This window comes from Meriones unguiculatus, chromosome 16 (genome assembly GCF_030254825.1).
Source record: "Meriones unguiculatus strain TT.TT164.6M chromosome 16, Bangor_MerUng_6.1, whole genome shotgun sequence".
NCBI classification, from domain to species: Eukaryota; Metazoa; Chordata; class Mammalia; order Rodentia; family Muridae; genus Meriones; species Meriones unguiculatus.
In genome coordinates this window covers 14,379,744-14,406,009 of record NC_083363.1, presented here as the reverse complement: position 1 = coordinate 14,406,009, position 26,266 = coordinate 14,379,744, and positions in this window count along the sequence as shown.

The window sequence follows — 26,266 nt, the reverse complement described above, 5'->3', positions numbered from 1 at the left end:
AGCCACAGTAATTTGGGCTAAATTCCTCATTGTAGAGTCAGGCAGGTAAGAGTGTGCTATCTTTGCTATACCAGTGACTAACAATACAAAAATTAGACAACTCCCCACTTCCACAAGTCAACTGTTTGTCTCTTTTTGGTGGGTGTACACTAAAACCCTAACATGGTATACAATTTATTGTCACTTTCAAAAATATAATATGACAAAAGGGGAATCTATATTGAACATTGCATGACCTGGCCAGTCCACAACAGCACTCATACATCCATGTATGCGCTTCCCTCCCACACCTACACATTTTGTGCGAAGGGCCAAAGAGGATTGTACATGAAGAACTTGAAGAAACAAAATAGAGAAGCTGTGGGGATCACCCAGCTTTCTTGTTATAGCCTGGCATATGGTACAGGAAGCCTGGTGCGTTCTAATTTGCTATACCTTCTGGGCTATAATAATCTCTGATGATGTTTACTTAAGACTCAATCCCCCAGTTTGCTACTAAACTGTGCATAGTGTGATCAATTCTTTTCCTGGAACTTGCTCATTAGAATCAGGAAAATCCCTAAAACAAATGAATCCCAGCTTGTGGTGAGAACAGGTGTTCTCCCAATACCTAGGATCTTCCCCAGCATTTCATACCTCCTGATGGTGCCTGATGATGAATTTTAGACCAAACCAGTGGCCTATCAACAGGGCAAAGTTATCACTTCCAGAGTAAGATAGGGAGAATCTGCTAAAATGGCTTAACTACAAGATAGCCAGGGGGATTTACCTGGGTTGGTGATATCTAAGGGACATGTGTAACTGTTTTATTGTGTTAACCCATAGAAATCGGTGATTTTTCTTGTGTATTATAGCCGTTGGCATAAATTATTCTGCCAGATACAATGGTTATGATTGCATTAGTTACTGTTCTCATTTGCTGTGACAAGATGCTTGAATGGAACAATTTTAGGGAGAAAGGGTTTGATTACGGGAGATAGTCCATTATGGTGAAGGGGGGCGTGACAGTGGGAACATGAAGCACCTGGCCACAGCGCATTGGTAGTGAGGAAGCAGAGTGGACAGGAAGTAGAGTGAGCTATATAAAATCACAGCCTACTGCCTTCAGTGAGTCTACTTCCTGAAGGTTCTAAAACCTTCCTGATCATCACTACCGGTTAGGAATCAGGTTTTAAACATTTTAGTCCATGTTTCATATGCAAAACAACACTACTCAAAGTTTTCAGGCTGAGACATCTTTCTCTCCCAATAATCAGTGCCATTCATTTGGGGAAGTCTGCCTTCTGTCCAATCAGAAGGAAAGACTCATGGCTGAGCCTGCTTGTGGGTTAGTGATCAGGTTGAATCACCTCCTTCTTCCCCCTCTTCAGAGTGTTTGTATCTGTCTTCTTGCTCCATTGTGAATTCCATCATCTTTTCCTGGGATATGATCTCAAAAAGACACAGCATAAAATGCTTGCAAGATGTTCCCAGGGACTGATTCCATGAGAGATTTTTATGCTTTGATCATTACATCGAAGAGCATGTTTTACTTGTGCAATGAAGATTGAAGCCTTTTTTTTTTCCCTCTGGAAAAAATTGAAGGAAATGTTCTCTTTTGCAAAGCTGTGTTCGTCCTAATTCAAGTTAATTGAAACTGATGTAAAAAATTATGAGATATAACTGCAAGAGACTCGATCTATTGCTTCTTTGACATGAGAGTTGTCACCAGGCAAGGCAGTTATCTTTTGAGGAGCTCAGAGCATCTCTCCTTAACTGCGGACATTTAGAAATTGTTATGGGGCGTCCTGTACTCCATAGCTGTTGCCTTGTTTATTCATGTTTCCCTACCCTGTTACATCAGGTACTGCTGAGGGCATTGGGAAGACAAAATTATCCAGGTTGTAGGGAAATCTTGTAACTCCTTGGAGCATATGATTACTGATGAATTGTTGGAGAATTATTAACATCAAGTAATTCCTTTGCCCTAGAATCATTTTTAAGACATTAAACCCTTATAAATATAATCTGACATCAGACAGGGGAGCTGGATGGGTCTGTCTTTTGCATGCCAGTTGAGTTTACATGGTTGTTCATAAATATTTTTCTCTTCTGAATAGGTCACAAGCTTTACAAAGCTTTACTAGGGAGCTTTCTTTCTAGTCTTGCACTGAAGCAAGAAGGTGACAGATAGAAGCCATTGGTCTCCCTAGTTTGTGGGTAAATTCAGAAGATGACACACAATCTTCTCCCATTGCAGCCTTGTGTTCCCCTATTGATGGGACAGACATAAGACTACATCTTCTCTCCCAAGTCCAGCATGTCAGTGACTGACCAATGAAAAACTGTTTTTCCTACTCTGGAAACTCATAGTAAGAGTGTATTTAAAACAGTAGAGAAACCTGGCTCTAGGAATAACACTCCTCCCCCCCACCCCCCGGCTCTAGGAATACAAAATGCTTTTGTAGTTGGGATAATCACCATGGTATCATGTGTGAGTTTAACAAATGAGCCTCTGAAGGCCAAGGCTGCAGTTAGTGACTGAATTCCATGGCCATTGGCTTTATTTGTTCTACCTTCTCCCAAACAGACGAGCAGACCTAAAACACTTTCGCCCCTCTTCAGATTTTCCATTTTTTTTGATAGTACTTCATTAGTCATTACACAATTTTATCACAAAAGTTCTGCAGAGTGTTTTGATCATGATATTCAACTTTGGGAAAATTTCTGTTACGTTGAAACCAATTGAGAAAGCTGAGGTTTTATATGTGGGTCCCGATGAGACCCTGTCAGTGAAATAGAAGTTGGTATTTGAATTTAAAAGTAAGCAAAATGGTCCAAAGACTGTTTTCAGTATGTGCTGGGTTTTGGTCTCATATTGTACTTGTATATCATAAATTTGTGTTGAACTTGTCATTAATTTCAGCTTCCACACAGTCATTGCCACTTCAAACAATTGGAACCCAGTCTTCAACACTAATAGATTCACAAACTGATTGTAATGATTTAGTAAACTGAGAATAGAAGAAATGAGGCAAACATCGATATTTCTCAGAACTATGCCTGGTGCATAGTGAGCCATTGGTGGTCATGTTTTGATAGAAAGGTTGAGTGGATTCATCTTGCAAAATGAACATCTGCAGAGCAGCAGTAGTCCAAGACACTGAACTATGGGAAAGGCCAATGTTTCAGAGAATGTCTCAAAATGGAGAAATATTCCAGATGAGAGCTTCAGCTGTCACCTGGCTCAGAGAAGGAGAACACTTTACAGGTGAGGGACATCATATTGTTAGACGGTCACTGCAAGTGAAAGCCTGTTCCCTTTCCTTCTGATGAAACTGACCTACAGGAAGTATCAAAGGTGAAGGGTCAGGGCTTGTGGAGGATGTGGAGGGAACAGCTATTCTTTGCCAAATGATGGTGTCAGGGGCCATGATGCTTTGTGGTTGTTGCAGCATTTTCCTTGGGTATAAAAGCTACCGCCTTGAAGATCCTTCACACTCTTCTCCAGGGTCTAGTCTGGTGAGTCTGTCTGACCCTCCCCTTCACTCACACTCCCCAACCTCCTGATCTAGATTTTGTCCCACATCCAGTACCCCAGCCTAGTCTGCCTAACCTTGCCTATATCATAACCAACCTCTAGGCTTCTACCAGGATCTTCCCTGCCTGAACCCAAACCAAAGCTCCTCCTGATGCCTCATCCAACCTTGCCACCCAGCTAGATCTACCACAGTACTCTGGGCTTGAGACAGGTCACACAATCTGCATACCAGCCCAGTCTCCTCTATCATCCTGACTTCATTTCACACAAAACTATAGGGCCTGCTTGTCTGTATATTCTCTTTTCTGCCCCAACCTTATTTTCCATAGAAGACACAGAACTAACAGAGGAAATCCACAGGCCCAAATCTCATCACAAAAATACAAACAATATGAGAGATCAAACTAGTATCTCCCCTCTGAAATCTTCCTGTCCTATAAAAATGTTAGCCAGTGAGCAATACCTAGATGAATCCCAGGACACAGAATGTAAAAGAACAATCATAAACTTCAATCAGGATTTTAAGAAATATAAAGAAGATACAAAGAAACAGCTCAATGAAATTAAAAAGAATAAAAGCCCGAGGGATGGCCAAATTAAAAAAAAAATCAAATGTAAGACTGAGGGGAATGACAAAGACAGCCAGGATGTGAACATGAAATTCAATAATGAGATAGAATCATTGAGGAGGACTCAAGCTGAAATGAGGATGGAATTACGAAACCCAATAATCTAAAAGGAAATTATAATAGAATGACTCAAATAGAAGATAGAATATAAGGACTTGAAGATGAAAAAAAAAACTAGACCAAATTAACAAGGATTCTAAAAAATTTTTTTAAAAATCTATAGGAATAGGCATACAAGCTATCTGAAACAGTATAGAAAGAAAAAGGTTTGAATTATAGGCAAAGATAAAGGAGAAGAATCCAGAGTAAATGGCATAGATGAGGTAGTCAACAAGATCATAGATGAAAACTTCCGCCACTAAGGAAAGACAAACCCATACAGAAACAAGAATCACAAAGAACACCAACTAGGTCAGAGCAGAAAATAAACCCCACATATATATCATAGTTAAAACACTAAGTATACATATCAAAGAAAGTGTATTGAAAGCTACAAGAGAGAACAAACAAGTCATATATAAAGGAAAATCCATCAGAGTAACAATTGAACTCCTTAACAAACTTTGTAGCCAGAAGAGCCTAGAACAATGCATTCTAAGGTCTATAAGACTATGATAGTGAACCTAAACTAATATAATCAGCATAACTACTTGAAGAAAAAGGAAAACATTTCATAACGCAAACATTATAAAAAAATTATATGCAACAAACCAAACCTAAAGAAAAACAGAAAGCAATATTTCAGGCTGAAGAGGGGCATGAGAATAGCCAAGAGACTGTTGAAAAAAAATATGAATCCATTATTAAAGTACAAATTACCACTGAAGACACAAACAACAAAAGTCAACAACACAGTGACCACAATTAAAACACACATTTCAACAATAACTTTTGACATCAGTGGCCTCAATTCTCTCATCAAAAGACAGGCTGACTGAATGGATTAAGGAACAAAATCCACCCATCTGTTATTTAAAAGAAACACATTTTCACTTTTAAGATAGGCACTACTTTGGAGTAGAAGGATGGACAAAAGCTCTCCAATCAAATGGAACCAGGAAAAAAAAAACAGGTATCACGATGCTAATATATGACAAATTAGACTTCAAACTAAAACTAATAAGAAGAGATAAAGAGGGATTCCTCTTTCCAATCAAGGGGAGAGTTAACCAAGAAGATATTACTATCCTAAACATATAATATACCAAATTCTGGGACACCAAATTTCATTAAAAAATTTACTACTGGATTTAACGCCCCAGATTAACATCAACCCATTACTGGTAGGTGATTTTAACACTCATCTCTGTCCAATAGGGTAAAAAACAAACAAACAAACAAACAAACACCCTAAAGAAATAGGGTTAGGATCAGAAGAGAGTTTCCAAAAGAAGAAAAAAATTGACTAAGAAATATCACAAATATTCATCTCCCCTAGCAATTAAGGAAATGCAGGTCAAAACGACTTTAGATTTCGTCTCATCCCAGTCAGAACAGCGAAGCTTAACAGAACAACCAAGAACGAATGCTGGAGGAGGTGAAGGGAAAAGGGACTCCTCATTCACTGTTGGTGAGACTGCAAACTGATAGTGCCTCTCAGAGAATCAGTATGGAGACTTTCCAAAAAGCTAAAGGTAAATCTGTCTTGTAGCTCAGACACACCCTTCCTTGGCACATGCCCAAAGAGCTTGATATCCTACTTTACAAATACATTTTCAGCCATGTTGATTGCTGTTTTTTTTTCACAGTATCTAGGAAATAGAAACCACCTAAATGTCCTTTAATCAACAATGGATAATAAAATGTGGTATCTATGCACTGTGAAATATTATTCGATTGTAAAGAAAAAAATGAAATCATGAAGTTTTTAACTAAATAGATATGACTAGAAAAGATCTCATTGACTGAGGATATTCAGACCCAGAAAGGCAAATATGTCTCATGGTCTCTCATGGGAGGCTCTTAGCTAAAAAAGTTGCAGATATAAGTACATATTCTTTAGTAACTACAGAAACCAGGAAAGTAAAATGAAACCGCTGCTGAGGTAGAGGATCAGGGAAGCAATAGAGAGGAGGATATCAGGGCAAATGTGCTCTGATCGGGGAAATAGGAAAAATCAGTAGAGTGCTAATTAAGACTAGAGAGGAAGATGAGTACAGACGAAGAGGGAAAATAGGAGGCTATCTGAAAAAGTCAGAAGGTATCATGCTATTAACGACCTAAAAGTACCTATCATCCCTATATACCTGTATACATATGCATATATATAGTTTATATGAAATTTTTTTTCATTGGAGCTTAAAATGTTCTCTACAAGAACATTTTTTTGACCATCTGTCAAAAAAAAAAAAAAAAAAAAAAAAAAACCACCACCAGGCATGAGTTATTTGTCAGCGATATCTTGAGAGACTCCCCAAACATTATAGATTATTGTTGCTGTCCTTTGTTGCCCACCCCCCGGAAATGTAAGGTAAGATTTTTTTATTGCTGAAGATACCATGCAGCTCAGACACAGGACCCAGAAGACCCTAGATCTAGAACTGATCCGAAAACCTTTTTCTTAAGAACTAGCTTCCATGGTATCAGAAGGTGCCATGCAAGCTTCCAAAGAACAGAAGCAACTCACAGTCCTTCCTTGTTATACTGCCTCCTGGGATCCCTAAGCAGGCATCTCTATGGCCAGCTGCAGGGGACCTGACGAACTGGTTATCCGGCATCTGTGAGGCCATCAGACCACTGGCTGACCACCGCAAACTACCTGCTCATGCTCTGGGTCGCCGTATAAGAGAACTTGGAGCTCCTCCTCTCTCTCTATTTCTCTCCTGCTTCATGCAGAGATGGTCTCTGCGATCCCTTCCCCTTCCCCTAATAAGCCTCCCATGTGGAACCATGGAACCGGCGTGATTTGTGAACCCACTGTGCAACTCTCTTCTGCAGGATTCTAGCAATGCCTATGAACCACAACAACGAGCAGCATGCTGTAGTGATCCTACGGCCACAGTGGTGTAGCCAACAGCTCTTTAATTGGACTTAAGACACCCCCAACAAGGGGAAAATCATGCCTGGCACTGGGAACCTAATTAACTACTCAGGGACTAGTGAAGACATGGATCTTGGAGCAGAACTTACCAACCACAACTTTCCTAAAGCGGCATGATCTTTAACTACATTCTAAACATTTTCTTATAGACACAAATAAGTACAGTGTTCAACCCCTCATCCCGAAAACTCCTCTTTGCAACAGATGGAGATCACTACAGAAAACCACAACCAGTCAAGATATAAAGTTGTGAATCCTAGACCCACCAGATACTGGACAACCCACCCAGCTAAGGCTCAGGGACCATTGTAGAAGAGGGAGAGGAAAGACTGTCAGAGCCGGAAGAGCAGGGAGTTGGCTGTGAGACTGTGCCACCTAGTAACATCAGAAGCTACACCTATGAAATATAACCAAAGTGATTGCCAAAACATGATTTGAATAAGGAAGACACCAGTAGAGAAGCTAACATGGATTGAAGGGGAACTCAATTCTTTCTGGTGAAAGCATCCGAAGCCCTCCCTCCTAGCTCTGTAGAATTACATAGCACATTGTCATTAGCCATAGCCGCCCTATCTTAAGCACCTCCTAGTGTGTTATTTTGAAGGCTGTTGAGGGTGGTCACGCTGATCCTGGGAAGTCACTGGGAAATTGAAGAGCAAAATGATACACATCTGCTGTGAAAGAGAAAGGCAACTTGAGACACAGATTTAACCCTGTGGTCTGTATCCCACAGTAAATATGGGAGATAAAGTGTCCATGGTGGCAGTGACCAGGCACCTATCTGCATGGAGTTCTCACTCAGAGCATTAAAGAACCATTACAAAATTGTATTCACAAAAATTCTAAATAAGAAAAAAATCCCTGAATCATTTTCTAGGTAGAAGGTAGTGTGAAAGTAAGTTTGCATGTAAAACAAATTAAATATTGCAATACTTTCATAACATGTGACACGTTTTATTCCCTTGTCAGTTTTAACATGGTGCTATGTCCTTCAAATACCAGGTCATTTGCATTCATTTTAGCATTCAGTTTCTTTGTACATTGCTGTCATTCTCCCAGAAGGATAGTTTGAAGCCCACTTTCAGCAAATGAATGTTTCTTCTTTCCCCCAAAGACACTGAATGCATATTTTTAACTACAAGTGCAGGAAGTAGTTAGGGCAGGTGAAGATGAGGAACAAAGGACTAAGGTGCTGATTTAGATGCAAAGACAGAATGTGTGCTTAGTGCAACAGAGACAGTTTTTCAACCTGGAACGACACCTCAAGTGGATCCACACAGCATAGACTAAAAAACAAAAAAACAAAAAACAAAAAACAAAAAACAAAAAAAAACGGCTCTGCAAGTTTAACAGACCACTGAGCAAAATAAATACTTAGGACGTCAATCGTAGGAGCCAGGGAATGAATTCTGTGTAAACCAAGCGAAAGTTGCCCTGAAAGGAAGGCTCCTAGGGAAATTAAATGAAATAAAGCTGCTGTTTGAACAAGATAGTAATAAAAAGTTAGAGAGGAATTTAAGTAAGTGGCTGGAGATTCCATTTACAGCTTGCCCCTTGTTAAAGCTTGTTCCTGAAATAGCATAATAGGAAGGGAATGCCCCTAAGATGGGGACTGCATTTAATTATCTGGGTAGGAGGGGGTCTTGGGAACCAAATGCAATGGGCCTGGGAGGTGATTAAGTGTGAAAAGTTGAGAGGGGAAATGGAGGGGCTGTTGTAGTATTACCATCCCCAGCAACATTCCTAATAAAGTTCTGTTATGTTGTCATGTATGTTATGTTGTCATATTACTTACTGATCTATTCATTTATTTATTCAGTGTGTGTGCGTGGGGAGGTCGTTTGGGGTAGGGCACGTGTGCCATGGCATGGCTGATGGAGGTCAAGGCACAAGTTTGTGCAGTCAGTTCTTTTTTTTTTATTATTATATTCAGTTTTACCATCTTTTTTAATGCATATCATCACAATTTAATATATTTTAACATCTAACTTTGAATACTTTCCTCACATACTTCATATATTATAACATATAATATAGAATACCTTCCAGACATTTATAGAATATTCTATGTTTATATGTGTTGACACTGTAAAAAAAAATTGTGCTCTCTCTCTTTTTTTTCCCTTTTTTTAAAAAAATTTTTCATCAATTACACTTTATTCATTCTGCATCTCCCCATAAGCCCCTCCCTCCTCTCCTCCCAACCCCACCCTCCCTCCTCCCTCTGCTTGCATGCCACTCCCCAAGTCCACTAATAGGGGAGGTTCTCCTCTCCTTTCTGATCTTAGTCTGTCAGTTCACATCAAAAGTGGCTGCATTGTCCTCTACTATGGCCTGGTAAGGCTGCTCCCCCCTCAGAAGGAGGTGATCAAAGAGCAGACCAATCAGATTATGTCAGAGGCAGTCCCTCTTCACATTACTATGTAACCCAATTGGACTCTGAACTGCCCTGGTCTACATCTGTGCAGGGGTTCTGGGTTATCTCCATGAATAGTCCTTGGTTGGAGTATGAGTCTCTGGGAAGTTCCCTGTGTTCAAATTTTCTTGTTCTGTTGCTCTCCTTGTGGAGACCCTGTCCTCTCCAGCTCTTACTATTTCCCACTTCTTTTTTTTTTATATTTTCTTTTTTTATTTTTTATTTTTTTTATCAGTTACATTTTATTAACTCTGTATCCCAGCCGTGTCCCGATCCCTCATTCCCTCCCAGTCCCTCCCTCCCTCCCTCATCTCCACCGTGTCCCTTTCCAAGTCCACTGATAGGGGGGACCTCCTCCCCATTCATCTGATCCTGTTTTATCAGGTATCTTCAGGACTGGCTGCAAAGCCCTCCTCTGTGGCCTAACAGGACTGCTCCTCCCTTCAGGGGTGGGGAGACCAAAGAGCCAGTCATTGAGTTCCTGTTAAAAATAGTCCCTGTTCCCCTCACTTTGGGAAACCAATTGGTTACTGAGCTACCACAGGCTACATCTGAGTGGAGGTTCTAGGTCTGATGGGGAAAGGATAGGAGCGCCACAAGGACCAAATATATCTGGGCACAGGGTCTTTTCTGAGACTGACATTCAACCAAGGACCATGTATGGATATTTCCCACTTCTTACATAAGATTCCATTCACTCTGCCCGACAGTTGCCCAGTGCAGTCAGTTCTTATCTTCCCCATGTGGTCCTTGAAATCAAGCTTGCATTTTAACAGGCAGTTCCATTTACATAAGCCTTCAGCTACAGGGCCATCTTACCAGCTGTTTTTTTGTTTTTTTTTTTTTAAAGAATATATATATGTATATATAAAAGAAAAGTTTTAATATTTGCCTTTTTCTTTTAGCCTCTTCTTTAATTTCTGGGTAATTTAATACCTGGAGAGGGTGAAGCTAGTTATTAATTGACTCTTAGCTACTGCCCTTTTGGCATTTCACATGGCTTTACAGTCCGCAGCTCTGTCAGAGGAAGAGCACTGCCTGACTAGAAGAGGAAGGAGAAGCGTCGATTGAAGTGCTAGAGCCAACAGGTGCCTTTCTGAAAAACTGACTCACCAGTGTCCTTAAGAACATGACTGAAGTGGGTAGATCAAAGACAGGCTAATTGATGTCAACTGGATATTAAAGTTTAAAATTGTAAAGCTTCTCACTTAGATCAATAAAACAGCCGATGGCCAATGTTTGAATAATTACAAGTTTTGAAGACATCCTTGCTTGAAGTTTCAACCTTAAGATTTAGATTAATTTTGGAGTGAAGAAATACGTCTGAACCTATGATAATTCTTTTTCTTTCTTTCTTTCTTTTTTTTTTTTTTGGTATAGACTTAATAAAAAGATATGAGCCCTGTGGTTAAAGGAACAAAAGAAAACCCCACATCTCTACAGCATTTCATCCTCAAACAATGCAATGCCTCCTCTTATCTCCCCAAATCGGAGTCACCTGATTAATTTTCTGTCTGACCTAATTTTTTTCCAAGGTAGAGATTTTTTTTTTCCATCTTAGTCTCTTAATTACAGATTTGGAAGTGCCTATCTGAATCTATTTGAATGGTGGGCAAAGCTGGGCTCTACTTCAAAGCCTTTAGAGAAAACAATGCCTTCACTGTCCAGGCTAAAATAGAGCATGAAAATACGTGATGTGTTAGTCTTCATGGCGCTGTGACTGGGTTAATTGTCTCTGTTGGCCTTCTTGTGTGGTCCTTAGGAAAACAGATTGTCCCTTGTCCCCAATGCTATCTGCTCAGCTAAGGATGGAGGATCATGGGCCTGCCATTTGCTCTGCACTGGAGTACTGAATGTTTTGAACTTGTGTAGCTGTTGAAAGGCAACTGAACCTGCAGTGAGTTCATGAGAGCAGAGTCCCAGTCATGTCCAAAACCTCTGGCTCTTGTGACCTTCACTCCTCTTCGTCTCTGATGATCTCTGAGCCTTGGTGGAGAAATTACTAATACATTGTTTATTTTACTTAGAGGTTATAGAAAAGTTAACTTCAAAGGAGCCGTAATATAAGACTGTTAGATAAGAATGACTGGGAGGAAGACTGGAGGGAGAAAGAACAGAACACATAGGTGAGAGTCTTAAGGAGAACCTCTGGATTGGAGTGTTGGGGCTTCATGGCCCAAACTGATACTTTCATGGCACACATCTGTATGTGTAATTTGGGAGGAAGTTCTGATCTCAGCAGTGACTATGTAAATCAGTATAGAATGAACAAAAGCCATCAGAACTCATCTGTACATGTTTTTTTTTTTTTAAAGCTATTTTATTTGGGTTCTTACATCTACCACCTTCTCATTCCAATTCCTTTGAAACCCCCAACACTGGGTAGGTGAGAAAGAAGGTTAGAGGGAAAAGGGTATATAGGTCTCTTTAAACTATTTCTTGCTGATCAGGGTCTTCAGGTTCCTAGGGGCCAATCCAATCTTTGTCAGAATATCCAGTAATCTAGCAAACCAGCCAACCAGGAATAGCAAACCAGCAATCCAGTAATCGAGCAATAGTAAATGCAGCAGCAGAAACCAAACATAGCAAGGACCAACAGCAGTGATTGTAGCAGCTGCCATGGACAATCTGAAGCAATTTCCATATGCCACACCAGGGATTAAAACAAAAAAATACTCACATAGTGTAACTGGGCTTTTAAGAAACCAGAATTCTCACTGCACTTCTCTGGGAAATACTGGATATTGAGAAGTGAATGATACGTGACCCTTAATTTTGGGAAGTTGAGTTCTGATTGACTAGCTAGCTGGATGATTTGAAAATAAGAGTAACACAAAATGCTGCACATTAAGGATGAGTAGAGGTCTGAGCAGTGTTGAAGCAGGGATCATCTATCCTGTGTAAGAAGGCCTCACATAGCAAGTCCTGTTGTGGCTGAATCAGGAGGAGAGGGTTAAGGTTCGAGTCCGGAATCTTCCCAGGAGGCATGTGTTTTGAGCCTCTTGGTCCTCAGCTGTTGGTGTGGGCTGGTGGAAACATGGCACTGAGACAGACTTTGGGTGTTACCAGGATCAAAAGAAGCTCTACACACATGCCCATCAGTACATCTCTGTGCATTGTGGGGCATGCAAGCTCACGTTTAGGAGCAGATTCGAGCTTGCTTTTGGATGGAACAGAGCTGTTACTGATAAGGGAGAGTTTCATATATGTTTGCTGTTTACTTAGGTGATGGTTCCATGAGCTTAATCATAACCAACACTATCACTGGGTGCCCACTTAATCCTGCAATTCTTTCCATGTTAGTTACATGAGTAAAGCTGTTTCAGGGCTGGAGCATTGACTCAGAAGTTAAGGTCACTTTTCTGTTGCGGAGGACTGGAATTCAAGTCCCAGAAACCATATGACAAGTCAAAACCACACATAAATATAGTTCCAGGGGATCCCAGGCTTTCTTATGGCCTCTAGGAATACCAGTACTCATGTGTACAAACCTACACATAAACACATTATAAATAGTGGACATACATTTTAAAAATCCTGTGAAAACAGCTTTAAGTGGTACTGGTCTAACTGCATGTCTACATGTAGAACAATGCAAATAGACCCATATTTATCACCCTGCACTAAAGTCCATGGGGATCAAAGACCTCAATATAAAACTAGACACACTAAACCTGTTAGAAGAAAAAGTAGGGGAGAGCCTTGAACTCATTGGCAAAGGAGACAACTTCCTGAACAGAATACCAACAGCACAGGCTCTAAGAGCAACAATCAATAAATGGGACCTCATGAACCTGAAAATCTTCTGTAAAGCAAAGGACACTGTCGTCAGAACAAAATGACAACATACTAGGAAAGGATCTTCACCAACCCTATACTGACAGAGGGCTAATGTCCAGAATATATAAAGAATTTAAGAAGTTAAATAGCAACCAATCAAGTAATCCAATTAAAAAATGGGGTACAGAGCTAAACAGAGAATTTTCAATAGAGAAATAGCAAATGCCAGAGAGACACTTAAAGAAAAGCTCAATGTCCTTAGTCATCAGGGAAATGCAAATCAAAATGACCCTGAGATTTCACCTTACACCCATCAGAATGGTTAAGATCAAAAACTCAAGTGACATCTACTGGAGAGGTTGTGGAAAAAAGGGAATCCTCCTCCATTGCTGGTGGGAATGTAAACTTGTACTTTGGAAATCAATCTGGCGCTTTCTCAGAGAATTGGAAATAGTGCTTCCTCAAGATGCAGCTATGCCACTGCTAGGCATATATCCAAAATATGCTCAAGTATACAACAAGAACATTTGCTCAGCTATGTTCATAGCAGCTTTATTTGTAATAGCCGGAAGCTGGAAACAACCCCGATGTCCCTCAACAGAGAAATGGATACAGAAATTGTGGTACATTTACACAATGGAATACTATTTAGCAATTAAAAACAAGGAAATCATGAAATTTGCAGGTAAATGGTGGGAACTAGAAAAGATCATCCAGAGTGAGGTAACCCAGAAACAGGAAGACATACATGGTATATACACACTTATAAGTAGATATTAGACATATAATATAGGATAATCATACTAAAATCTGTACACCTAAAGAAGCTAATCAAGAAGGAGGACTCTGGGTAAGATGTGCAATCTTCATTCAGAAATGCAAATCGGAGGGAAATCGGAAGAGGGAGAAAACAGGGAACAACAGCACAGGAGCCTACCACAGAGGGCCTCTGAAAGACTCCCCAGCTGGGTATTAATGCATATGCTGAGACTCATAGCAAAACTTTGGGCAGAGTGCAGGGAATTTTATGAAAGAAAGGGGTAATAGAAAGACCTGGAGGGGACAAGAGCTCTACAAGGAGAGCAACAGAATCAAAACATCTGGGCCCAGGGGTCTTTTCTGAGACTGATACTCCAACCAAGGACCATTCATGGAGATAATCTAGAACTCCTGCTCAGAAGTAGCCCATGGCAGCTCATTTCTAAGGGGAACAGGGACTGTCTCTGACATGTACTCAGTGGCTGGCTCTTGGATCACCTCTTCCTAAGCGAGGAGCAACCTTACCAGGCCACAGAGGAAGACAATGCAGCCAGTCCTGATGAGACCTGATAGACTAAGATTAGATGGAAGGGGAGGAGGACCTTCCCTATCATGGACTGAGGGAGGGACATAGGAGAAGAAGAGTGAGAGATGGTGGGTTTAGGAGGAAAGGAGGGAAGGGGCTATAACTGGGATACAAAGTGAATAACCTGTAATTTATAAAAAATAACAAATAAATTAAAAAATATTTTGCTGGGATGGAGAGATGGCTCAGAGGTTAGGAGTATTGGCTGGCTGTTCTTCCAAAGGTCCTGAGTTCAATTCCTAGCAACCACATCGTGGCTCACAACCATCTGTAATGAGATCTGGTGCCCCCTTCTGTGCTGCAGGCAGAACACTGTATACATAATAAATAAATAACTCATAAAAAAAAAGATGTTCTAGCCACTGAGGCTGGCAAATCTTTCTGAGTTCAAGGCCAGCCTGGTCTATAAAATTAGTCCAGGACAGCTACAGCTACACAGAGAAACCCTGTCTAAAAAACAAAACAAAACAAAACAAAAAAACCCAAAAAAACCAAAACCAAAACCAAGAAAAGGATATTCTTCTGCGGATGAGAAAAGAATAATGATTAAGAGTTTGTGATAAGAATTTGTCTCATGGAGACATTAAAGCATGCTTTTTTACCTTTTTACCAACCTTTTTGTAACTATATATGCATACAATTACAAAGAAACTGTGGTATTTGGAGATGTGTTTATTTTTTTCTTTTCCTTTATTTTTTTGTTGTTAACACTAAACCTTTGGACTTGATACACTATTTAAAAATGAAGCTAGAGGTGAAAAGGGCCAGGAAGACAAGGCCTGCTAATTAAAAATCTATTTTTCATGTATTTAGCGGGTATAAACATCTTTCTTTCTGCACAAATGAGAGGCTCTGGGACACCCACGCCATTCCCTGAGGCTGAATTGCTGAGGTAGAATGGCAGAGAGGATCAGCAGTGAATGAGGACAGCCTGGGTCAGAGAGGCAACCGGAAAATCACAGTGTCCATCTTGTAAATACTTTCTGGCTATAAAAATGGGCTGAAAATTGCCTAATACCTTTATACAGCTGTTTTCTAGGGACATCCAAGGGGACAGTCTGCCCTGCTTTGTCATTGTAAGACTGTCCTCAAGGCTCCCACTCTCTTTTGTACTAATGCATTAAAACACTTTTATAAATAGGTTTTTATCCAATGTCGTGTAAGTCACTTCTTTCCGGAACCTTTCTTTTAGTTTTATGGCCTCAGATGTCACTAAAATCATGACCCTTAGCATATTTAAGTCATAGTTTTATGTAACTGACCTTTCCTCATCACAGAGGGCTTTAGGCCTATTTTGGGGTTTACACTTGGTGACATCATCTCCTCAGATCACTGACATTCTCCAAGCCCCACAGAGCTTTTCTTTCTCCTTATATCTCTGTCTTTTCTGATGGCCATTGCCTGGAGACTACAGCCTGATTTGTGTACACATCATATGCGTATCCCTGGTTGTGTGATCTCTCCCTCTTCCTCTTGGGGGTGTTGGTTTTGGTGTTACTGGGAGTGGTGGTACTGCTTGGTGGTGATAGTGCTGGAGATGGGGTGTGTTGGCGTTGGTGGTCTTGGTGATGTTGGCATGACTGGTGGTGGTGCTGCTTGAGGTGGTGTTAGCTGTCATGGCTTCTTGTTAGTGCCTCAATGGAGGTGTTTAGTAGGGAGATAGATTAAGACAAGATGAGCTTTGCTTTGTATAGTTATTCAAAGCATCCGTTCCTATTGATAGGGTGTTTTTTGTGGTGGTTTTCCATGTTAAGAGGCAGGTGTGCTCTCTGCAAACAATGATTTCCCCTTCTCCATGTTACAAGCCATCTCGTCTCCTGTCTCCCTCGACTTCATTCATTGCACCTACACACCAAGATCCTGTCCTGGAAGAGAGCTATGGTGTTCCCATAGGACAGCTTGGTAGTCTGTGGTGCTTTTGTTGTGGAAATGGTGAAGACAGGTTCTGTTTCAGGTCAGAGGCTGCGAGAAAAAGAGATGCATGTTTTTCTTCATTGCCTAGAAAAAGTCCTGTGTCCACCTTAGATGCTGCTAAGTGCTGCTGAGGAGTCCTGCCGGGCACAAGCTTGCCACCATTAATCGGGCAAAAATTCTCCATCTTTTCTGCACTGACCTTATGGCTCTGTAAGTGTTCATTGTGGACTGCAGGATGTGCCAGAGAATTGCACTGCTATGGCCAGTTAGAGCTTACCTCAGTATCTCAGACCATAGCAGCGCCCCAGGGACCCCAACTCAGTGGTCCACACAGGGACAAGAGACAGACATTAATCGGAAGTATATTAAAGCAAGAGAACGCTTTGCTGTATTTTATGAAGAATAAATTGCATCTTGTACATTTGGTTTCTTCTCAAATTATACAAGGGTATTCTGCGTAGGAATACCCTCTCAATCTATTGCCATCAGCCAGAACTAATGAAGTAAACTACACTGAAACGTAAGGTGTTGGCCAGTGAGGAGTTCTCAAACAGAGAGAAGCAGCTTTCCTTTGTGTTGCAGACTTTAATTGGTCTGGCAGACTGTTCTCATGAGTGAATTCTCTTGACTGGCCAAGGCTTCTCTGTGATATTTTGAAGCACTGTGGAGGAAAAGTTGGTTTGGTAAACCTCTAGCAACAGAGAGGGAACAATGATTTCCAAACTCTTTCTGCCCCTGACTGAGTGATCTCGCAAGCAGGGATGGGGAGGAATAGCATTTGCCTATATATAGGGCGCAACAAACCAAAGGGTGGCTGTGTCACACATTGCTCAATATATGTCACTTGACTTATCTCTAAAGTGATTTCCAAAAGGAAGGCACAGGCTTGATTTCAGCAGGAATGTAAAGTAGGTGAGGGGTCCATGTATTATTTAGATAAAAGCTCAACCTTTGGAATCTCTCAGCAGCAGTTTTAAACTCGAGTCCCCCTCTCCCCTTCCTCTTCTATACAGTAAGATATGAAACAGGTGGAGGGATTGTGATATCTAAGTTAGCTCCCTTTGTGGCTGCACCAAACTCCTACATTTCAATATCATTTACTGCTAACGAGCACCTCTGGGTATCTCGAACAGTCTCCGGATTGGGTAATAACTGGAGAGCTCACCGAAAATGAGCGGCTGATCCATACTGACCATGTCTTTTTCTAAACCCCCTGCACACCATAACTCTAGCAATTCTCTTGACATTATGTGGACTATTTACCTACATTTTTATTGTTTTACATATCATCATGGTGGAGTAAAATTGGCAGCATCTCTTTTTTTTTCAGACATCAAGAGGCTAAACAGCAGATATGCTTCCTCCCCCCTGGACACTGTCTGGGCTCATGACTAGCAAAGGGCGCTGTGTCAAAGGGTTTGCTATGGATGGGACTGCTCCTTCTAAAGTGGAAACTAAACAATAGACAAATACAACATAATACCAGTAAGTTTGTTGTCTTATATTCTTAAATATTAAGCTTGGTGATGATTATCTTTTCATCTAATTTCATCTAAGGACCCTATCATATTTCCCTAACTTACTTGAATATATTGAATGTTTCCTAGAAGTGATTTCAACTCTTTTTTTACCAAGCAGTTGATGAAATCATTTATCTAATTATAACTTTCAGTCATATTGAAATTTAGTGTTATTTTCCAGTCTGGAAACCCACTCCTACATGTTTTATACAAGTGGCTTTCAGCTTTTAAAATTAGTCATGATTTCAGGTATCATTCAGGTATTGGCTTGGTTACTTGTGTTTGCTTTTATTGCTCTTCTGATTTGAGATATCAGAGTGATTGTGATTCTGGCAATTCATGTGAGGATAAGAAGAACCATCATCCCGTGATGGCTCAGGTTTTCCTCCCTCCCCACTCTCCATCTCTCTGTCTCTGTCTCTGTCTCTGTCTCTCTCCCTCTCTCTCTCTCTCTCTGTCAGAGGTGAACTTTGATTGTCATTCACAGATGCTGTCTTTTAAGACAGGGTCTCTCACTGCCCAGGGACTTACCAAGTAGACTTAGACTGTCTCGCCAGTAAGCCCCAGGGACCTGCATGTGCCCTCTTCCATACTTCCACATCACCAGGATCACAAGTCTGCACCATACCCTTCTTTTCTTCAACCTGAATTCTGGGGGAAACTTGGGTCCTCATGGTCGTCAGCCAAGACTTTCCTGATTGAGCCATCATACCAGCTCTTTTTTCTGCCTCTTAGAAGTGAGGGAGAGATGAATTCATGGATAATTGATGGGGATAAGCAAGGCAGTGTGTGTTGAGCAATGGGATGCCAGCCAATTCCTGGGTCTTAGACATTATTTTCAAGGTATTTCATAGATTTTCCTTAAATTCTGGCTGACCCACATCTGTGCACACTGTGACCCATTCAAGGATTATTTGCTTTAGACAAATGCATTCCACAGCAATTCTGGAGAAAGTGTTACAGAAAAAGAGGACAAGGCATTTGTTTTTGCTCAAAATGTGTGCCAATTAGTGTAAGGTGGAGAGATGAGTGCTATGGCAATGCAGTCATGCCACTGAGGTGAAATTGTAACAGATGGCCCTTCAGCTCTCATCACTCAAGCACATGGAATGAGTGTCTCTTGCCTTTCATTTGACTTGTGGCTCCACTGTATCTGATCCAGCTAGTTTGTTTAGATTTTTCAATGTCTCCATCTCTTCATTTCCTTTATCAACATCTAACACAGCTTCAATAAAGTGTGAGTGCAGATTGATTTAGCACTCACGAGGAAGAGTTCTAGTAGCCTCAAAACAAAGAAGAGCCATGAAACTTAGATGTCTGTGATATTGGTAGCTTCCTTTGGTACCAATCTTTTGTGAGCCTCTACCGGACACACTTCAGATTTCTATCTAGATCAGAGGTTCTCAACCTTCCCAATGCCTTGACCCTTTAATACAATTCCTCATGTTGTGGTGACCCCATATCATAAAATTATGGTTATTGCTACTTTGTAATTTTTCTACTGTTATGAATCATAATGCTAATATCTGATATGTGAGAGGTCTGATCCTCAAAAGGTTTGTGATCCACAGGTTGAGAACCACTGGTCTAGAGTTTCACCAGTTGGCTCAGCAATTAAGATGGTTTGCTGATCTCTCAGAGTACGGGACTTTGAATCCCAGAACCCACACCAGACAGCTCACAAACACTTATAACTCTAGCTCCAGTGGAAAAGACTTTCTCTTCTGGCCTCTGAAGACACTTGCATGCATGGGTATGTATGAGTACCTCATATACATACATACATACATACATATATACATACATACATATGTAAAGATAAATCTTAAAAGATTATCATTTAGTATATTAAACAGTAAATTTTGTGTGAGGGTAAAAGGCTTTCTTGGAAAAATAACAGGCATTAGATATTTTGTCTATGATAAAATATTTTCCTGATTACCAATTTATTACTTAATAACAATTTGAACTGTAGTTTGAAACATGTGAATATTTTAATATGTTTCAAAAACTGTATTTGTAAGATAAAAGAGGAGAAAGTTTCTGCTTTGCATTGTCATGGCAGCTGGGCACACCTACATTTTCCATAAGCATCTGTCTTAGCTGAAATCATGAAGGGTCACATAGTTTGTTTACATACTAGCCATCCAGGCTAGGAGCGAGATGACTAGGTCAGAAGGCTCAGATACCATCCCCATTCCAGGCCATGAAAGCCTAGAGGGAAATCTTGGAAATCACAGGAGATTGCTCTGCTTATGTGGTCTGGCCTTGCATGCCCCATCTAGCTATAAGGACAGAGGAGAGGAATACTTGTTTAAAAGTATGCTTCTCCATTTTTTTCAGTAGAAGGAAGAGGAAGAGAAGACGATTGAAAGTAAACTGGCCTGACACATCTTCAAGAAGATTTGGGGTAAGTGTCATTAGCATACAAACTTTCCAGTGGTACCCTAACCTCTCAAATTGCTTACTTGACATTCCCCAGTCTAGCTTAGGCAAAGAATATATGATGAGCCTTGCTGGAAGCTTGCTTAATCTCGCTGAGCTTCAATAGATTTCCACTTGAGTGTCTGATGAAAGAAAAAAAAAGAATCAAATGAAAATGTAAATTTTCTAGGATGAAAGTTTATTAGCATTAAACCTGGTGTGGTTGAAATTATAAAGTAATATGTTTGCTTTTCTTGTCAAGTCTCTCTCTCTCTCTCTCTCTCTCTCTCTCTCTGTGTGTGTGTGTGTGTATGTACAGGTATAGGTACCTAATTGAAACCTGGAGAGGCTCTCAGATCTGCTGGGGCTGGAGTTATAGGGGTTCTGGGAACTGAACTCGTGTCTTCTAGATGAGCAGTATAGACTCTGAATGTTGATCCCTTTCTTGATCCTTGAAACCAATGCATCTTGAGCACAATTTTTATTTTTATCAAGAAACATAAGAGTAATACTGATGTTACAAATTTGAAAACATGCTTAGGTTATCTTTTTTTTTTTCAATTTGGAAAGAGAAACTTGTGACCTCCAAATTTTAGGGATATTTGTTTCTCTCTAAACGATAAATAACAAGGAACAGAATTTCAACTAAATTAATAAATGTTTTTTTTTCAACAGTGATGGCTCTTTTGCCAGTAAAAAACTCAAATAAAATAGAGAGTAATTAATCAAAAGTGATATTAATGAGGATGGGAAATCTTTACTTACTTTCTAAAAAGCTATCCAAGTAAGTGAGAAAAGTATTAACATAATGCATATTGGAAATGTGCTTCATAGGAGATTTAAGACATTATAGACTGTCACCTTAGGGGAATAGGCAATAGGATTTTAAGGGAAGAAAATAAGTTGGCGGCTTTGTAATTTTCTGAGAATGCCACGCAAGCAGCAGCAGTCATTTCAGGAGATTATTATGAACTGTGTGAACCCCGAGGGCACTCAGTGATGTGGCTGTCTGTGTGTAAATGCACTTCTCATTGCATGTGAGATTGCTCAGCCAGCCTCAGCAACTGTGATCACTTCCCCTTCCTTTCTAGCTGGCACAGCTTCTGAATCGGACAAGATGGTGGTGGTGGGGGGATTAGATAGACTAATCCTCTGATATTCTGGAGACTTTAAAAGTTAGAGAGAAGGGCTCCCAAACCTGCTCCAAGGATTCCCCATTTCTCATTCAGGCCGATTTTAGATGGATCAACCAAATGCCTAAAAGTTGTGCAAATTTAATACACTAGAAATAAAATAAAATAAACATTGTTGTTTAGCTGGATCTGAGGATGTATGATAATAATGTAATATTTTCATGCCCCAAATTGCAGCCTAACTTTTACTTTCAATTTATATTTCTTACTAAACAAGTACATTACATCTCATGTTTAGATTATAACCTTGACTGTGAATTTCAGCTCAAAACAATGGTGTTTGTCCTTTTGACCTGGGAGAATGGTAGAATCGTCATTTGTAGGAACCCGATGGAAAAACAGAGCAACAATATTGAAAGCTAACGACATTCATAATGGCTTTAAGACGTAAAGTTGAGGCACAGGAAACTCTGGTAACCTTTCCAGAATGAATGATGAGGGAACTCTGTGCTGAGTGCAGTTCTGTCTGGCTTTGCAGGCCCACACGGGGTATTTTAAGAGAGAGCTTTAAATTTAAAGGACCCTGTAGACTATGCCATGGCCATGCAAACATTGAGACTTGGTTATATGACTGAAGAGCTTACACAACAGTTTATCTCCTGAGGGCATAAAATTTTATGTCTTGATTTTTAAAATTAATTTGTTTCCAGTTATAATTTATGCTCAAGAAACTAACCAAAGTTTTATGATTTAATACGTTGCTGCACTATCAATAAATACATTGGGGGAAATTCTCCCTCTGTTAGCTTAGTGATAGTTTTTGTTGTGAATGGGATTTGATTCTATGGAACATTTTTGTGCTATTTTCTTAGTTTTGATAAGTGGCTTTAATTTTAACTTATCTAAAAATATTTTTAGATTGCCCTTGAGATTTTTTTTTTCTTGAGCCTGTCTTGTTAAAAATATGTGGCTTAATCATCATGCATTTTTGGATTTTATACTTAACCTTTCTATTGAAGACTAGCTTAGTTTTGCTATGGTCTGGGAGTATTGTCTGATTTACATTAAAACAAAAAACTTTGTTGAGATGCATTTTCTGGCCTAGAATATGAGCCATTGTGACTGCTGTGCACATTTGAACTACTAACACGGAGTGTTTTCCTTGTCTGTATCCGGGGCTCCAAAGCTGGCAAGGGACTCGTGGTGCCCACAGCTCCTGGGTGTTGCTTCACGGAGTGCTAGTAGAAGCGTTTGCTTTTTTTTTTTTTTACATAGGAAGGTGGCTGAGGATTAAAAAAAAAACCATACAAATACCATTTTTCCTCTTAATATATTTAAGATAAAGGCTGTAGAAACTAGGTATTCCAAACATAAGAACCATTCCTCTTCACACGATAGGAACACTTTTCAAATTCTTCTTAGGAAGTTAATAGTTTTTTTTTTTTAATTAATGGTGGTAAGGTAGGAAATAACATAACTTACATATATAACCTATATCATTAGATTTTACTTTCTGTGTGATGCTGCTACATGTGGAAATTACTGGATTTCTGTTGTCAGATTCTATCTGTGTGATTGAGAATTTCTGAACAAAGTATTGGCTATTTGGTACACATACCGTTTATATCAGAGTACCCCAGGGCAATAGAAGTATCGCTGAACTATTGGCAGCATCAGACATATGTTGCAATTCGAAATGTGTGCTGTCTATAAAGATGGCTTCTCTTTGTGGACTGACATGCCCTACATATGTGTTGTAGCTTAAGAACTTGCCACTATTTTCAAGTCATGAAGTCTATTCACTAGTAAGATCAAATTAGAGCTAACATCCAAGAGTTGTAGAAACACAACCTAAATGTTTATTAACAAAAATACCCAGACGTCACTTGGGTTGTTTCAAAGAATGGCCTAAGTAAGAGGCTATTTTAGCATCCTCCATCTACTGTGTTTTCTTCCTTTTAAAAAAAAAATTATAAATTTATTCATATTAATTTTACATCCCAATCACAGCTTTCTCCTCCCAGGCCCACCTTCCCACCCTCTTCCCCCTTCCGTCAAAAAAGCGGAGCGCCCCCCCCTTTACAAACCCACCGCTACCCATCAAGTAGCATCAGGACTAAGCACTTCCTCTTCCATTGAGGCCAGACAACCCAGCAAGGGGAAAGTGATCCAGAAACCTTCAGCAACTAATTTGCTCTAAAATGAACACAAAGCCCGAGGAGTGTTGTGGGAATCGATAAGCCACAGACACGCACCACACGTGCTCATCTACAGAGGCTGACTAGTGAGGGGGCTGCTCTGCCAACCTGCATCTTCATACCGCATACAGCCAAACAAGGAATGGGAGAAGGAATGAATTCATCCTTGCCCTCCGTTGCAGAAAAGCAAGAATGCTATTAAGCAGAAAATGATGTGAGGCTGTATTAATTATTAAGACAACACGACAATTACAGTCCTGTCTGTAGTGTTCTAACATGGTAAGCGTAGTTTAAAATATTCATGGATCATTACAAATTAATCCCCTGAACAACACTGGCCACGCAAGCAATTAACGGCAGTAGGACTGACTGACTCATGCTGAATCCACCCTGGATCTCAGACTCTACCCTAAGATTTTGATTGACTTCATAATTATCATCTACAACACAGCAAGGCTTTGTTAAAACTAGGTCACTTGCCTGCTGTTTCCTTTTGGTAATTTTTTGTTAAATATGAATCCTGAGGCCCATGCTGATCACATTACGTTGGTGTGTTGCCTCCCTCACACGTCTTTCCATGGATTTTTTTTTATGACCACAAGGATGTGAAGAGGAGTTCAAAGGACTGGTGACATATTAGTTTATCCCTGTTTCTGGACGCTTTATTTCCATGTCTCAGCTGCTGTGTCACATTTACCTAACTTTTTATTAGATAAATTTTTAATGATTACTGTTCATATCCTGGTGTACTTGATTTGTAAATCAAACTCAATCCTTACTGGGTATATGGGCAAAAAAATAGTGTATGTAGGTGTTTGTATTGTCAGTAGATTTGGACAACGGTTATAGAGTTTGAAAATATTCTCCTTGTTAGGTAGGCCAGAGGACTCAAAAACCGTGGGGCGTATTTGGTTCACACAGGAAAGAATAATGTCAATGCACCAAAGCCATCCTGTATCTTCCATTTAGTCTCATCAAATCCTATGTGGCTGGGGAAAACCACTGACAAATAGACAATGTGATTTCAAGTAGAGGCATCTCCAGAAAGGGGTGTTGAGTGTGTAAAAGGGTATTCTATCCACCCGTGGGAGCGATCTGGGGAGTGCTAGTACGTAACTTGTATTTCTTTCCCACTTTGTATTGTGAAACAGAGCTGAGCAATCCGTTCAGTTTGGGCTATGGGACTTCCATCCTTTGTCACACTGAGGTTTACTCCCACCTACTCTGTTCAGAGTGGACTGTGTTCATCTGCCGACCTGATCACACTGAGGCAGATTTGTACAGGTTTTTATTTTCTTTAGGAATTGTTATTTCTTATAGACTCCAGTCATCTGTCCCCCGGACAGTGCTGAAGCACCTGATCACATCCCAAAGACCAGTGTATATTGCTGTTTCTCTGCCTCTGTTTTTATTTCCTCCTCTCCTTGAAACCATCAGGTGCTAATGCTCATATGTTTCTTTTCATATAAAAAAAGAAAAGCTGCTGTGAGTTCAGGGCCAGCACCAAGACACTGCCTTCATTTGTGTCTCCCTGGGAACCATCACACTCTCCCAGACATACTGTAATGGAAAACGGGGAGCCGTTAGTTGGTGCAGTTTTATAAATTGTGCTCATTTAAGTGATTATTTTAAAAACCAACTCCCGTATTTCTTCCTCCCTGCCCTGGAGCAGCTTTAGGCATAAGTCCTCAGTGGCTTTCTAAGACCCCATTCAACACGAGATTGAAGTGTCACAAAAAGTACAGATTATTTGTATTAAGGGATGACTTTTAAATGATGCAATTTAAACCTTCTATTCCTCCTTTCCCATTTCCTCTTGCTAAATGTGCTGTTAGTGTCTGTTTGTGTATCAGGATGACCTTCATTCTCTGTATGCTTTCCACATAAACTGTTCACAGTTCTCTTCATACGCCGTCTGTCCCTAGGCAGAGGCAGCCTATTTTAGATAAGGCTTTAACAAGATCATCTTCATGAAGAAGATTATTCCCCCTTTCAAGTGGGGTTAATTTTCTCTCTCTCTCTCTCTGATTCTTTGGGCCCTTTCTGCAGAGTCCACGTGCAACCGCTCTTGTTTGAATGTGTGGGAGCGCTTTACTTTTTAGCCTGCTGTTCTGGAAAGCCCAGGCTGCATCACAGCCCAGCGGTGTAAGCACTGCTAATTGACAGCGCTGCACACACATGGGTGTTTCTGTGAAGGGGCTCTGTGACCTTCTGGGCACCCCTTCCTCCCACCGTCATTCACTCATTCACCCTGTTATGAGAGGCAAACATTTTTTAAGTTAAACCTGTGACGCTTCAACTCGAAATAAGCCTCTGTTCTCACATAGCTGCGTTTCAGCGCGCCCGC